This window comes from Ursus americanus, chromosome 25 (assembly GCF_024610735.1).
Source record: "Ursus americanus isolate L20-20 chromosome 25, mUrsAme1.1.p, whole genome shotgun sequence".
Taxonomy (NCBI): Eukaryota; Metazoa; Chordata; class Mammalia; order Carnivora; family Ursidae; genus Ursus; species Ursus americanus.
In genome coordinates, this window is record NC_142151.1 from 25,981,527 (window position 1) to 25,999,125 (window position 17,599).

Here is a 17,599-nt window from a genome sequence, read left to right on the forward strand (position 1 = left end):
CAGTGGGGAGAAGGGATGTGCAAATTCAACTTTGGGTCTAGGCAAAGTAACCAGTGAGAAAGTTAAATATAACTTTATTGCTAAATATAACTTTGAGGCCAATCTGGTAACACTGTAGTCATGGCTTCTGTGAATGTATTATTGGACTAGACATCCTGTACACTTGTAATTCCTCACACAAATGCCAGAGAAGATACTCCCATTCAGGACACGCTAAAGGTAGAGAGGTAGTCATGTGACCTGTAAAACAATCCCCAACCCATCTCCCTGTCCTTTGTCTATGAAGTGCCTGGCCACTGACAATTGAACACTGTGCTCCTGGAAAACAGTTAAGTTCCTCCATCCTTTTGTATTCCTGGCAATGGCTTACTGCAAAGAACCTTTTCCTGGTATGACTTTGTTCACGTGTGATGAAGCTAGACCCAGACCTCCAAATTTCCATTCTTTGTCTCATAAATGGTTAGTTGAACTCTTTGTCTCCACAGACGAATCTGGACAAAATGCCCTAAAATGACTTGATCAAACTTTAGGCTTCTCCCCTCACAAACTCCTGAGCTTTAATCCACCCTCTGTCTGCACCTGCACTGGAATGTGGAATAGTATCTCCACAGTGACACCTCCTGAAAATTGACCACTAAAAAAGGCTTTCACCCATCAACCATTCCATTGTATCACCTGCTCGTCTCACTCCTTCACACTGAAATTTTTCTATCATTGTTTACATACTTCTTTCTATTAAAGTTCTTTTCCACCTGGTCTTTGAGACAGTTGGAGATCTTATGGTCAGAGCATTCTCATTGCCACAATATTTTCCAATAAATTTTTCTGTACCTAAGCCTGGATTTGTTTTTACTTGGTACCACTTGTGTAGGAAAAAAACCTGATCTATCATCACATACCCCCAGGGGTTAAGGCTGGGGCAAAGTGGGCTGAGACACTCATTCGCTGTGAAGTAATAAATCTATCTCTCAGAGCATCTTATATATACATTTAGGATAAAATTCATGAAGAAGATATTAACAGTAAACATTAAAAAGCCAACCCTGTGAGATGTAAATAACTCCGGGATGAAAGAACAAATTATAATGGAGATTAAGACATAATTCTGAACTTAATGAAAATATTATGCATAGAAATGAGGAATGTAGTAGGTGTTCAAGGGAGGTGACCTTGCAGCAGGTAATAAATTATTAATCAAGATGTCTTCAGCGACTGAGCCTCCCAGCTTTAAAAAGGAACCGCCTGAAGAGACAGACTTTTGAAACCCAGGGCTCAGAGGTCTGTACAACAACGTTATTTCAAGTTGTGAGTTCAGAGCTCTTCATTAAACCTAACAAACCTGTAATGGCTTTTGGATTCCCGTGGCTTACATTGGTTATCTACATGCAACACAAGAAAATACAAAGAACCTCTCTGAAGCTATTGATAGTGAGGGACACAGTTCTGTGAGGAGGAAAACATCTAAATGGGATTAATAGTGCTGGATACAGCAGATGGAGCTTTATTGAGGGCTCTGGAATCTTCAGATGAAAGACTGTAGTGTCATGCCTCTTGTTCTAGAATGTTGATGAGGAAAAGCCAGTTGCAACCAGGCCACCAGAGCAAATTTCATCCTTGCAGAACTGCAGCCCTTACTTCAGTCTCCACAAAGAGAGCTTCTCAATATTTTTCTTTTATTAAGCCCTCGCATGAGGCCTCCATGAGAATGGAAGTCATTTTTGTTTATTAAGTTCCATATAATAAAAGTACCCAGTACTGTTAAAACAAAAAATGAAACAAAAACTTGTGACATTCTTCTAAGCATTTAGGAGAAAATGCAAGTATTACCTTGCTTGTATTAGGAAAAAAAGAGACTGTTAATTCACGAGCTAAGGTTCCAATTGAAAAAAAAAGAAAGAAGGAAATAAAGGCAACAGAAGAAATAAGAAAACCATACTATGAGAAAATAAGGAAAGCTCAAAGTTGGGCTTGAAAAGTAATAAAATTGACAACTTAGGCAAGTTTGGTCAAGGAAAAAAAATGATGTAAATAGCTAAGAAGTCATGCACTGATTTTAAAATATTTTTTAAAAAAGATTTTATTTATTTGAGAGAGAGAGTTCACAAGCAGTGGGGAGGGGCAGAGGGGAAGGGAGAAGCAGACTCCCCACTGAGCAGGGAGCCCAATATGGGACTCGATTCCCACTCAGGACCCTGAGATTGTGACCTGAGCCAAAGGCATATGCTAACTGACTGAGCCACCCAAGCACCCACATTGATTTTAAAATATTGTGAAAATTTGAGGAATGTTATACCAATAAATTTGAAAATTTTTGATAAAAAGGATGTATCCGTAGAAAAAAATAACGTAGCAAATAGGCTCAAAGAGATATATAAATCATGGTCATATAGCCTTTAAAAAAATTCAGTCAAAAGTCTTCTCCATGAATAAAGCACTAAGTCTAGAGAGTTTTATTAGTTTTGTTAAACATTCAGAGAGAAAAATTCTAATTTCACACAAAACAAAGCTTATCAAAATTTCATGGACAGTACAGAAATTAAAACCAATCTTGCTCATGAACATGCAAAAATATTAGTAAATTAAAAGCCATTAGGTATTAAAAATTGAATATATCACAAATTTATGTTTAATTCCAGGGATACTTGAGAGTTTTATCTTTCTAAGTTCTTTGTATTTTTATGAGTACGGAGATGCTGACCATTTTTTTTCTTAATTGTATCTTAATTGGAATATTCAATGGGTGGTTGTTTTTTCCTTCCTTATTGTAACATAATGGTACGATTTACAATTGCTAGAATCTTTGATTTGATTAAAAATAGTAATTTGTCACAGTAGGTTAAAATCAGAACCATATGATCCTGTAACTTGATAAAATTCAACATCTATTTATGAAAAAAACTTTTGGCCAAGGAGAAACAAATTTTTTTAAAATATGAAGGGTATCTTACAAAATACAGTGAACATCATATTGAAAGGTCAAATGTATTTCCTTTCAGTTTGAGAACAAGACAAGGATGACTGCTTTAAACATATCCACTTATTTTTGTGTTGATAGTCCTAACCAATACCAAAGGAAACAAAAATTATAAGATTTAAAAAAAAGAAGGAAACAAAATTCTTATTATTTAAGGATGAAATAATAACCTGAAGAGAAAATCAAGAGGATTCCATAGATATATTTTGGAATGATTGTTGAATGTAAAAACAATGTGCAACACACCAGCCACAAAGGGTAGGAAAATATACTTTTTATTTTTTAAAAGATTTTATTTATTTGAGAGACAGCATGAAAGAGCACGAGTAGGGGAGGGGCAGAGGGAGAAGCAGTCTCCCCGACAAGCAGGGAGGCTCTATGTGGGACTTGATCCCAGGACCCTGGGATCATGACCTGAGCCAAAGGCAGACACTTAACCAACTGAGCCACCCAGGTGCCCCAGAAAAAATACTTTCAAAAAATATTTTCCAGAGCCGTCTGTGTGGTGCAGTCAGTTAAGTGTCCAGTTCTTGGTTTGGGCTCAGGTCATGATCTCAGGGTCATGGGATGGAGCCCCTGTCGGACTCCAGGCTCAGCACAGAGTCTACTTGAGATTCTCTCTTCCTCTCCCTCTGCCCCTCCCACTCATTCTCTCTCTCTCAATAAGTAAAATCTTTAAAAAAATTTTTTTCCATAGCATCAAAAATGATGTTGCCAGGAATAAGTACAACTCAAATGTAAGACAAAAATTAAGGAAAAAATTCTAAAATTTAATTTTTAAACATTTTTAAAAACCTAAGAAACAGTAATACTATCTTTATGGAACGGAAGAGTCAATATTGTAAATATGACAATTTTCCTTAACAACTAACTCATAGATTTAATACAATTTTAACTAGGTTTCCAACTGAGATGTCTGTGGAAATCGACAAGTTATTTCTAAAATTTGTTGAAAGTACAAAGTGTCAATAGATATCAAGACACTCATGAGGAAAGATAACATAATGACAGAGCTTGCTTTAATAGTAACTAACACAGGGGCGCCTGGGTGGCTTAGCTGGTTAAGCGTCTGCCTTAGTCTCAGTTCATGATCCCAGGGCCCTGGGATCCAGCCCCATATGGAGCCCCACATTGGGATGGGGGGCGTCCCATTCAGCGGGGAGTCTGCTCTCCCTCCCTCTGCTGCTTTCTTGCTCTATCTCAAATAAATAAATAAAATCTTTTAAAAATAGTAATAACACATATTAGTACAGGGATAGACAGACCAATGGAAGAGAACAGAGATATCTGAAAGAAATCCACACAGATAGGAAATTTTGATTTTGACAGAGATGATGCTACAAACCACTGGGGAAAGAATAGAAATGGTGCTGGAACATTGGTTATATATATGCCATATATCAAAGTCAATGACTACAGGGTTTCTTTTTGGGGTGATGAAAATGTTCTAGAATTAGTCATGCAGCTCTGTGAATATACTAAAAACACTGAATTGTGTACTGTAAAAAGATTAATTTTATAGTATGTGAATTATATCTTAAACCATTATTTTAAAAAAACATGCCAGGGGCGCCTGGGTGGCATAACGGTTGGGCGTCTGCCTTCGGCTCAGGGCGTGATCCCGGTGTTATGGGATCAAGCCCCACATCAGGCTCCTCCGCTATGAGCCTGCTTCTTCCTCTCCCACTCCCCCTGCTTGTGTTCCCTCTCTCGCTGGCTGTCTCTATCTCTGTCGAATAAATAAATAAAATCTTTAAAAATAAATAAATAAAATAAAAAACCATGCCAGGTGGATTAAAAACACGTGAAGGACAAATACCTAAAATGTTTTAGAATACATTATTAGGAAAATATTTTCATGACTTCAGGATAGGAAAGCGTTTTTAAAAATAGATATAAAAAAGTTCACATCATAAAGGAAAATAACACAAAAATTACAATAAGCAATATGTGTCAGACACTGTTTCAAACTTACATATATTAACCATTCTAGAAAAGGTTAAATTGAACTGCATTAAAATTGAGACCTTCTGTTCATCAGAAGACTCCATAAAGAGAGTGAAAATGCAAGCTCGACTTGGAAGCAGTTATTTGCAACACTTGTAACTGCACAAAGAGTTAGTATCCAGGATAGATAAAACCCTCCTATGAAATAAGAATCAATAGGAAAAAGATGAACTACCCATTAGAAAAATTGCAAAATTTCATAGTAGAGAAATGGCCACTAAAGAAGCAAAAATGCACCACCTCCTTGGTAATCAGAGAAATTTGAATCTGGCTTTCTAGGTCTTTAGGAAGGTTTGTTTTTCAAAGTAGGAAGATAAGCATACTTATTTTTTAATTTAATGCTTTGCTAGCTTGATTTATAAATTTTATACATTTGGATATGTGGTCCATAGGTTTCCATGTATTCTTGAACACGGCTACATATGTTCAGGGCAGGCCTGTAAATGTAGGTTTATATAACTTAAAGAAAAGCAAGGCGATTCCAAAGACAAAATTTAGGGCAGTGATTAACCTCTTGTGGGGGGAAAGGGATGCCATTAGGGAAGAGCACAGAGGAACTTTTTAAGGTAATGTAATAATATTCTTGAACTGGGAGGTATGTATTTAATAAAACAATATTTAATGCAAACTCTATTTATTTTCTTTCTTTTTTTAGAGAGAGAGAGAGAGAGAGAGAGCGAAAGAACAGGTGCAAGCAGGTGGGGAGGGGCAGGGGGAGAGAGGGAATCTTAAGCAGTCTCCATGCCCAGCACGAGCTCACGTGGCGCTCGATCTCATAACCCTGAGATCATGACCTGAGCTGAAATCAAGAGTTGGATGCTTAACCAACTGAGCCATCCAGGCGCCCCTAATGCAAGCTATATCTAAGGGTCATGTTTTCAATAATAAGGCATAAAGCAGCACAGTTTTAAGCAGCATGATTATATTGTTTCATCTGTGTTTGAATTTAGGCAAAACTGGCTTGCTCTTAACTATTATAGATGCTGCTGGAAGAGGCTGTTCAATCTTCTTCCACATGATTGACCCACATTCTGTCCGCCATACTCCTTCTCAAAAGTTCAACAGTAGGTAGAATTTAGCAAGATAAACTTCTTGTCACCATGCTTCTGCTCCTCATCCTGTCTCTGCCTATTTAGGGTTCTCATTTTTTTTCCTTTCTGGTTGCCCAAGGAAGGCCTCAGATAGTAGGAGAACTCCGTTAAGGCCCTGGTGCTGCAGATCGGAGCTTCTGAGACCAAACAGCAATATTTCACCACAAGAGGGCAGTTTGACCCTGACTTTTGGTTCTATTCACGAACTGGTTGGATAGGGTATTTTGTGACCCAGAGGGATGCCTGGGGATTAGCTACTTTGGTGGCAGTAGCCACATGTGCATGTTCGTGTGTGTGTGTGTGGGGGGGGGGGCACAAATTAGAAATCTGCTACATCCTAGCTGAAGGGCAGCCCTATATGGAAAAGCAATGTAAAAACTGCTTAAGCACTGCCCCTTACTAGCGGTGTGACCTTGGGCAAGTTACCTGTGTCTCAGCACAACTGCAAAGCAGGGATAGTATTACTAATTACCTCATGGAGTTGTTATCAAGATTAAATGAATTCATCTATGTGCAGTAGTGCAGCATCATTCTCTAGGATATACATGGCTTTTGTAGGAGCCAAACTAGTGAATTATATAAGGATGTGGTGGATCACAGTCCCTGTACCTTTCATGTCTTTAAGGGTGGCTTTAATTTCTGCCACAGTTCCAGGCAATATTGTTTTTTTATTTGCAATGTTTCTAATGACATTTTATAATATTTTTTCAAATTTTTACAATATTTGTTTTTATTTATAATATCGCATTGTTTTTAGTTTACTATGTTGGCCAAGGTAGAGTGGGAGGGACGGTTTCAGAGCTTCTACTTGGCTTTTTCCACTTCTATAGCTCTTATGCTATTGGCTGAAAAACTGACGTGGGGAGTCCTGCTTACTATAAAGATTAGTGATGGGGAAAATGATGACTGGATGAGTCATGGAACCGATGGACCTACTATGTGTGAGATCTTGGCCAGGACACCATTTATTATTTATTATTAATTTCCCCAACAGAGGAGCCATCATAGTGCTTTGGATTCTTAGGTATTAATGTCAAATCAGATCCTAGAGCCAACACTCCTCAAGATGCCTTGGTATTTCTCCTTCCCTTGTATACAGTGACCTGAATAAATGTCCATAGGTCCCTTTGGTACAGGTCTGGGAGAATTATCATAAACATTTGCTATATTGTATGGTTTTCTCATGGGAGCTCCACATAAAATCAATGGGTTCTGAACCTGAAAGGGGGTTTAGGTTTGGAAATAGGGAAGAGACCATGACTTTCTATTGAGACAGGTGCTCTCAGGAGTTTAATCATCCATCATTGGTGTCTTTTGATTGTATTGATTGAGGATTGCAGACTCTCTCTCTTGCCCTTAAGGACCTGTGCTCTCTTAACAATCTCCATTGCTCTCTGAGTCAGGGTCCCCATTACTAGCCACCCTGACTTTGCAGCTCATTATGATAATTGAGCCCACCTTGCTTCTGATAGTTAAGCACTTCCATGTGGTCCCTGCTTTTTAGGGATCATCTCATTCCCATTCTGTTAAGTAGCCCAGTGTGGTACCAGTGTCTCCTTGGCCACTGGTGTGCTAGCTCTGGTGTGGTAGCTCTTCCCAGCTCTCACAAGAGCTGTTACATTTTTTAGGAATATTATGAGCCAGTTGTTAAACAGAAGATGTTAAATGTTATAGGATAGGAGAATGATTCTATGTTGATAAACTCTTCTTTGTCCAACTTTATGTTCTATCTTCTTGATTCTGTACCCTCCTGTCATGTCCCAGTCCCATAACATATATTCTCGGCTCCTGCCAATACACCTTTGTCGGGTCCTACAGCACCTTTTCCTCCTCAGCAGGTCTTGCACCTCCTCAGCTGTATCAGATTGTGATTGACGCTGGGTTATTATCTGGCAGCTGGGATATAAGGTATGGTCATATCCTGGACAAGGGTGGATGGGGATGGCATTCATCACGCAAAGCAGAGATTTTGCATCACCTTCCAGGGAGTAGACAGAGCTAGTTTTCAATGGGGAGGAGTTTGAGGATTTAAGATTTTTGCGTGCTTTAATCACAGAGTCCGCATTCTAAGTCTTAGGATCACTCCTTTCTAATCAATGCCCTGACCTTGGTAAAGCTGACTTGCCTGGGTTGAAAATCAAATATTTCTGGAGCTTCACTTATCTTATAATTGAAGGCTGAATCTGATTTTCACCTTTTTCTGCCTTTAGACTACAAGAGCTTAGTGTCTACTACCAAGGAAGACTTCTGGCTTTTAGGCTTTGCCTTAAATTGGTGATTAGTACCTTTAGCATTTTATTCCCCGCCCCCCCCACCTTGCATTGATTGATAGCACTTAGCAACAACCATCGTATTCCAACCCCTCTTTCTTTTACAAATTTATTCAGGTACAATCGATATATGTGGGTGGGAGATGATAAATTTTGACATACACATACTCTCACAAAACCATTATCAAAGTCAAGATAACATTTCCATCAACCCCAAAAGTTTCCTCCTGAATCTTTTTAATTTACCCCTTTTATTCCTCTTTCCACCCCCATTCTCAGGTAACTTTTGATCCATTTTTTGTCACTGTAGATTATATTTTCTAGAATTTTATATAAATGGAATCATACAGTATGTAGTCTTTTTGTCTGGTTTCTTCCATTAAGAATAATGATTTTGAGATTTGCACGAGTTGCTGAGTTTATCAGTAATCCATTCTTTTTTTTACTGTTGAATAGCGTTCCATTTAATGGATATACCAAATGTGTTTATCCTTCCACCTGCTGATGAATTTTTGGTCTGTTTCTAGGTTTGGTTTTTATGAATATAGCTGCTATATACAACTCTTTGTATGGACATGTTTTAATTGTTCTTGAATAACTATCTAGGAGTGGAATGCCTGGAGTATTTTTTAGGTATGTATCTAACTTCTTAAGAAACTGCCAAACTATTTTACAAATATGTACCATTTTACTTTCTTATCAGCAACGTATGAGAATTTCAGTTGTTCCACACCCTCACCAACACTTAGTGAAGTCTTTGAACTTTAGCCGTTCTAGTAGATGTGTAGTAGTAACTCCCAAAAGTTTCGTCAAGCCCCTTCAAAATTCCTTCTTTTATCCCCCCCTCACCCCCGTAACCATTTCCTGTCCCGGGGCAACCACTAATCTGTTTTCTGTCACTATAGATTAGTTTGTATTTTCTAGAGTTTTATATAAATGGAATCATACAGTAGTATTTTGTATGGTTTCTTTCACTTAGCATAATTATGTTGAGATACACCCATGTTGCAGCATGTATCAATAGTTCATTCACTTTACTGCTGTGTATTATTCCATTGTATGGATATACCACAGTTTACCAATTCATCTGTTAATGAACATTTAGATTTTTAAAAATTTTTGTCCAACACAAACAGTGCTATGAACACTTATGTACAAGTGTTTGTATGGATGTATGTTTTCATTTCTCTTGTGTAAATACCTAGGAGTAGCATGACTGGATTATATAATAGGGGTATATTAAACTTTTTAAAAGAATCTACAAAACTGCTTTCAACGTGGTTGCATGGAAATAAGAATGAGAAACAAAATAAACATACAAAAAACCACATTTAATCTCTCATTTCAATGAAAAGGGAACATATAACAATAAGTAAGAATATGCATCTGCATTTTGAAAGAAACTCCTCGGTATAAGACATTTGTATACATTAAGACATTGTACAAACATATAAGACATTTTGATAACAGATGTTTGAAAATATTTCCATCATTATGGGATTTTTTTTTTTTTTGCCAAACATGATTTATGTCATCTATAAAATTTTATTATCTAAACACTTAAAATATATCTAAAATAAAACTAATCTATGTTTAACTATTCCAAAAGGTTAATTTTGAACCCATTTGTTTAAAATATGAAAATGCAAAAACTTTTAGTGTTTGCAAGAACAACTTATTGATATCTGGGAGGATAGAAATTTACCACATAAATGTCAAAAAATATTTTTAAAATAGGTAGATGGATTGATTTAGTAAATGCAGCTAACTCTTCAACTTGAATTCATAATTATTTGCAAGATCTTTTTTAGCTGTGAGAGCCATTAATGCCAAATATTGAAATAAACTAAATTTGTAACTAGAACTTCGTATCACTTTATCCCATGGTACCAAACCAAATTTTATAGAAACAAACTATTCGATTACATTTCTCTCATTAAAATTACTTTGGTGAAGGCAAAGAAATGTTTTATTTATAAAAAAATAATCTATTTTATTATAAATTATTATTATATATAATATATAATTAATATAAGTTATATTATATATAAATTATTAGGAATAGTATTTATTTCTATCTCATCCTTTCAAAATTTCTATCTTTGGAGGTGTGACTTATAATGTATAAAATATATTACTACAGCACTACCAATGTAGTTTATAAAGAAATAAATATGCATGTATCAGTAATATCAGCTCAACATTGCTTAGATGGGGTGTCCAGTTAAAAAATTTGGGGATCATAGGCCTATGTGATGACAAAACAATCCATATACTTAAGTAAATATCAGGTCATCTCAATGGCAACATTTAGTCAAAATATTTTTCTAGGGCAGTCCTCCTCTCAAAAAAACCTGGAAAGTGGTACTTTTAATTTGGGTATTAATGTACTAAGTTATTATTAGTGAACAGTTTTTAAAGTGTGGCCCACGGACCCCTGGGTCTGCAAAGTCAAAACTATTTTCATAATAATGCTGACATTACTTGCCTTTTTCACTCTTGGCATGTGTACTGATGGGGCAAAAGAAATGGTGGATAAAACTGCTGGCGCCTTAGCATGAATCAAGACCCTGGGTCCCAGCTAGTCATGATACTCTTCACTGTCATGCACTCACAGAAACAAAAAACTGAATTAATTTTATTAAATCCTGACCCTCGAGTAAACAGCTTTTTATTATACTGTATGACAAAAAATATGAAGCATACGTACAGCACTTCTGCATATCCAAGTACTATGGTTGTATCAAGGAGAAAGAACTTACACAATTTTTTTGACTTGTGAGTTCTACTAGCTGCTTTTTGCAGTGAATATCACTCACTAATGACTAAGAGACAAATTATGGTTATTCAGACTTAGTAACTTGAGAGACAGTATCTCAAAAATTAATCAAGTAATCCTGTCACTTCAAGGAACACAACTGACAGTATTTGATACCAATGATAAAATTTGAGTTTTCAAGTGAAAATCACAATTCTGGGGGCGCCTGGGTGGCTCAGTCGGTTAAGTGCCTGCCTTCTGCTCAGGTCATGATCCTACAGTCCTGGGATCAATGGAGCAGAGTCAGGCTCCCTGCTGAGCAGGGAGCCTGTTTCTCCCTCTCCCTCTGCCTGCTGTTCCCCTGTTTGTACTCTCTCTGTCTAATAAATAAAAAAAATATTTTTAAAAACCTCATTGCTTATAAAAAACAATTAGAATTCTGGAAACCTTTTATCTTCTGCATGACCTTGACAGCTTCCTTAAACACTTTTCTGATATCTTTCTGATGAGATTAGTGGTGATATTAACAACTGTGATTTTTAAAATATAGTTTAATGAAATGTGTTAATGTATGAAGATCTGAGTAGCTCAGCAAACCAAATTTCCCCAATGGGCTGATATTTGATGTTACAAAATAATCTGCGAGTAAAATATCCATTCAAATGCAATGGATTTTAATGTAACGCAGTTCAGAAAGTTCATTGATAAGGATTTTGGATTCCACATGGAAACTGACTTTTAATAAACTGCCGCTTGTTGATTCTTAGGGCAGTATCAAAAAGGAATATCCATAATGATCTGAAAAGGCAATTAAAATATTCTTCCCTGTTCAAATTGCATATCCAGATTTTCTCCACATACTTCAACCAAAACGGCATATTAGAATAGTTTGAATGCAGAAGCAGATATGACAATCCAGAATTTGCAAAATCTTTCTGTTCCCACTAATTGTTTTTTTAAATACAGTTAATTTCCATAAAATCTATATTATTCATATTTACATATAATAGGTTTATTATTTATATGGTAAAATAAATCAATACCTTACCAACTTCTCAGTTTTAATGGATATAATCCACATGACCAAGAGTTCTTTGGAATCCTCGATAATTTTTAAGAACATAAAGGGCTCTTGAGACCAGAAAGTTTGAGAACTGCTGTCTTCAAAAGAAAGATAAGACAGCATGATCCCTTTACTTTGCTAAGATTGGTTAAGGGTAGAGGTGAAAGAAGATGCTTACATCAAACAGTGATGGGATAGATACAACAATTAGTGGTTACATTTTTCTTTTTACTCTCTTCTTTTGTAGGTGAGGTCTGTTATGGCTTGGTATTTTATCTTAATTGTTTTATCATGGCAGGAAGCATTCTGACAATACCGTGAGCCTCCCTAAGTCACATGGCCCCGCTGGGCGTGCAAGTGGAGTATTTCCTTGCAGTTACACAGACTATTTACATTCATCATGTTTATGTTTCAGACCAAGAATTGGCTAAAATTGGAAAATTCTTTTTAAATGACAATTTTCTCTTTCCACAGCTAAAAATTTAAGAAAATCCTTAGGTACCGTGGTCATATCTGTGATCTTGAAATTATTGTTCTCAACCCACAGTGAAGAAATGGCTTAAGGAAGACAAGTCTTTTCCAAAGAAAAAAGTCCAATAAGAGATTGAATATGCACTTTAATTTTGGAAGAGAGTTAAGTTTCACCCCGACATAGTAAGCCCTTTCAGACAGTGGCTTATTCTCAGTGCTTCAGCAAATAATGCAGAATCGTACAGTAAATTCCTATCCTTCCTGAGAGCCCTGCTGGGAGAGATTTCTCCCTAACCCTGGCTGAGGCTCTCTTTATTTATTAGAGGGATTAAACTTAATTCCCTTGATTTGTACTTATTCTTTCTAACAATGGTTGATACACAGGAATTCAGAAAGACTTTTTCAGATTTGAGATGCAAGTTCAATGTCAGCCTTTTTTTCAGTTTGGCTAAATCAAAACAAAGAAATAGTTGCCCGCTAAAGCATACCTTGCAGAACGCAGGACTTACATGGTGACTGAGCATTGAATCTCACTCCCATGATTGTGCTGGAAATTAGATGGAGCCACTGCGAAATATCAGAAGCGTTGGCTTTAAGTTCAGTGGGCATAAGGTGAGCGTAGGAGAGGTAGAATCTTACTAGGCAGTCTCCTGATTATTGCTGCAAGAACTTCTTGGTTGAAAGATTATTGATACATCACCTTTGAATAACTCTTTACTATTTGGGAGACATAAGACATAATGATTTAGAGCATAGGCTCTAGGTTTGAACTCTGACCATACCACTTACAAGCCATATGACGTTGGTCAAGGTACATCACTACTCTGTGTCTCAGATACAGTATGTATAAAATAAGAATAATCATGACCTAGCATACGGAATTATGTGGTTGATATGAATAATAAATGTAACATGATGAACCTCAAAATTCTTAAGAAGTCTTTTTTGTTCATTGAAGAAAAATACAGGCTTTGGATCACCAACTGCATTAGTCATTTTTATTTACCTTCTAGAAAAAGGGCAGGAGTGGCTGAGGTACACCTTTCCTTTGAAGTACTTTGAAGGGAAAAACTGGTTTCAGCTTGTTGACTCTTATTATAGTGCTAAAATATGTACAGTCTTCCATCAGCAGATATTTGAGAACCCAAATTTTGCACTTAGGAGTACTGGCTCATCTGTGAAATGTTAGTTTCTCTTAGCGGACTTCACCAAGGATGTGAAATTCAGTATCCTTATTTATACATCTGTTTGTCCATGCTCAAAAAATATAAAATCTTACTCTATCCTCACTTTTAATTCCTTCCCATTTTCTCCTCACTCAATGTGTTATTCACAACTTCTCCTTTTTCCTTCTCAGTCTCTTACACATACATACAAACACACATACAGACACACACACTTATGCACACACTAGAAAATACCACATTGATAACCACTGAGTGAATGTTCCCATTTCTATGAAATGTCTGGAATAGGCAACTCTATAGAGACAGAAAGTAGATTAGTGGCTGCCTAGGGCTGAGGGGATATGGAGGATTGGAAGATGATGGCTCAGGGTTATGAGATTTCTTTTTGGGGTAATGAAAATGTTTTAAGATTGATTGTAGTGATAGATGCACACCTTTTTGAATACACTAAAAGCCATTGAATTGTATACTTTCAGTAGGTGGATTGCATAGTATGTAAATTGTATCTCAATGAAGCTGTTTAAAAAGCTAACAGAGGGGAAAATGGAGTAATAATTGTGTGATACAAGACAAGGCAAGAAAGGAGAAATAAAGGAATAAAAACCGATGGACAAATAAAAAACCAGTAGAAATGCTACAGTTAAACCCAAGTATTTCAATCATTACATTAATTTGGACTAAAGACTCTCTTTGAAAAAATATATATGGAATTGCAAGGGCAGAGAATGAAGGAGGCAATCATGGAGGTAAAAAATTGAAACTTTAAACTATAATATATCGAGAATAACTTTAAAGCTACAATAAGACAGTGTAATATTGGGGCAAGAATAGGCAAATAGAATGCTGAATTTAGAATAGATCTATGTATATATAGTCACACGGTTTACAATCAAGAGCCCATTGGAATTCGGGAGGGGAAAGAGTGGTCATTTCAATAAATGGTGCCAGATCAACTGGATATCTATACGGAAAAAATTCACCCTCATCTCTACCTAAAAAATTACCTTGAGATGATCAAAGACCTGAACGTGTCCCAAGTAAAGCTTTTCAAGAAAACAAAGGAAAATATCCTCAAGACCTTGGTGTAGATAAAAATACCTTACACTGTCCATAATAAGGAAGATTGACGAGTTATACTTCATTAAAGTTAAGAACTGCTATTTAACAAAAGATGGAATCAGTTGAGTGGAAATATAGACAATAGACTGGGAGAAGATATTTTCAATACATATATCTGACAGAGGACTTGTCCTAGATCATAAAAACTCCCACAATAATAAAAAAAAAAAAACCCACACAACCCAATATTTAAAAATGAGCAGAAATTTATACCTCACAGAAAGAAGATGTCCACATAGCCAGTAAGAGTAAAGGGCTCTCCTCATGCTTAGATATCAAGAAAGCAAATATAAACCATAATGAAATACCAAGGTCGAAATACCAGAATGTCAACACCGAGGTTTGGTGAGAAGGTGAAGCAAATGGAACTCACACATTTCTCATGGGAATGCAAATTTGTACAACACTTTGAAAAATTCTCTTGGCAGTATTTACTAAAGCCAAACATGCATATACCTTGTGAGCCAGCAGTTTCACTTTTGAGTATGACACCAACAGACACGAGTGCTTATAACCATCAAAAGATACATAGAGTAAGAATGCTCATAGCGGCATTATTTGTCATAGCTCCAACCTGGTAAAAACTCAAATGTCCATCATGAGTTGAGTAGATAAATAAGTTGTGAATGAATGATAAAGTGGTACTACAATAATAATATGCCAATAAAAATGAGCAAACCACTACTCTATAGCCTGGATGAAACTGGCATACAAAATACTGAAAGAAGCCAGACATAAAGGGATATATACTATATAATACCATTTGTATGAAGTTCAAAACAAGCAGAACTAATCTGTGATAGAGTTCAGAATACTCATTATGTTTAATGCAGTATTGACTGAGTGGCATGAGGAAGGCTTCTGCGATGCTGGAAATGTCCTATATCTTTAGTGGATGCTTATACATTGGGTGTGTAGGGGTATCATGTATACTACACGTATATTACATATATACGTAAACATTCATCAAGCTGCACATTTAGGATGTGTGCACTTAGCTGCATGTAAGTTATCTCAAAAGTAAACAAATAGTTGGTTGGGAGTTGTATCTGTCTCTGTATCAGCGCAGAGAAGGATGGTGAACAAAATAAACTTGATATTGTATCTTACAGGTATCAGTGAGAATTCTTAGGTGGAACGTGTGAATGGAACATGGAATTGAAGTAATACTTGGGTCAAAAATACGTAATAAAATGTAAGGAATAATAGCATTAACAAAGTACTTATTTGCAGAAAAAGCAACAACTGGAAAATAGAAGAAAGGTAGAGAGGATTTGGGCTGTTGGCATTTCCTAAACTACGTCAGGCAGAATATATAGTCATAACGGTGGTTATGTTTCTGGGAGGAAAATACCATGTTTGTTTCTTTCTGTGTGCAGTCAGAACAACAGCAACAACTCCAGGGATTTCCAACCTTTAGCCTTGAATACAGAGAATTGTTGGCCAAAGTGTTAGGAAGGTCGAAGGGGCAGAGGTGAAAGGATGCTACCTGGATTGCAATAACCACGGGAAGATGTCAACCCCTGAGGCTAGAGGAGCAGAAGGGAGAGGGGTGTTGCCCACATCCCAGGAGCACCACTGCGGCCACGGCTGTGGTGGAGGCTAACGCCAGGAGTCCCACTGATGGTTCAGGATGCTGGATGCCGCAGTCCCATCTGTGCTGACAGACCTGCCGCTGCTGCCGGAGCTGCTCACCGTCCTCTGCCGGAATGGGCTGCCACTGCTACTGCCCAAGCCAGAGCAGAAGAAGGAAAACAAAGGCTCCTCGCTCTTCCTGCTTCCTAATGAGGGAGTCTGTGCTCAGGAGCATTCAGGCTTCCAGCCCCTGCGGTACAGAAAGGAGGATGGTGTGGAGTGGAGACAACAAATAGCTAGAACAGTACTCTGGTAATGAACGGTCGAAGCTGAATTAAAACTAAATCCATTTCTCTACTTCAGAATTTCCCAGGGGCGCCTGGGTGGCTTAGTCGGTTGAGCGGCTGCCTTCAGCTCAGGTCATGATCGGAGGGTCCTGGGATCGAGCCCCCCTCAGGCTCCCTGCTCAGCTGGGGGAGTCTGCTTCTCCCTCTCCCTCTGCCCTGCTCATGCTTGCTCTCTCTCTCTCTCTCTCTTTCAAATAAATAAATAAATAAATAAAATCTTAAAAAAAAGAGAATTTCCCCAAACCTTGAATATGCCACTGTGCTTTGAGATTTTTCAAAAGGGAGTTATTTTTTTAATGCTTCTCCATTTTACCTGACTAAAGACCTGTTTTTCCCCCAACAGAACACATTTTTCACATCTCAAACTAGGACCTCAGACAAGGATAAAAAACAGGGACAAGCAAAAATGCTATTGTTGCTGGAGTGTAATGAGGACATAGGAAGGTCGATTCCATAAAAGTTGCTTTCCTCATATAAATTATAAACACTGCAGAGGGACAAGTTAGAGAGATAAGGTAAGAATTCAAATATACCGATATTCTGAAAAGTAATTGTCCTCAAGGAATAACACGGACAAATCCTTACATTTCTTGGGTATTTTCCTATAGGTCATTTATTGTTTGGTAACCCAGCACGTGAACATCTTTTTTTTTTTTCCCAAGGAAAAAATAAGGAATGGAGGGCTCTGATTTGCAGCATGGAAGCTGAAAAGGAATGACAGTCTTTCTGGTTAGTAG

General features: G+C 37.1%; 1 pseudogene across 1 annotated transcript; it reads left to right on the forward strand.

Moving 5' to 3' along the window:
* Positions 1-929: 929 nt before the first annotated feature.
* LOC148107796 (small integral membrane protein 8 pseudogene) lies at positions 930-17,035 on the forward strand (annotated as a pseudogene). Its single transcript, XR_015721660.1, has 2 exons — positions 930-8,975; positions 16,320-17,035. The product of XR_015721660.1 is annotated as a small integral membrane protein 8 pseudogene (transcript).
* Positions 17,036-17,599: the final 564 nt, after the last annotated feature.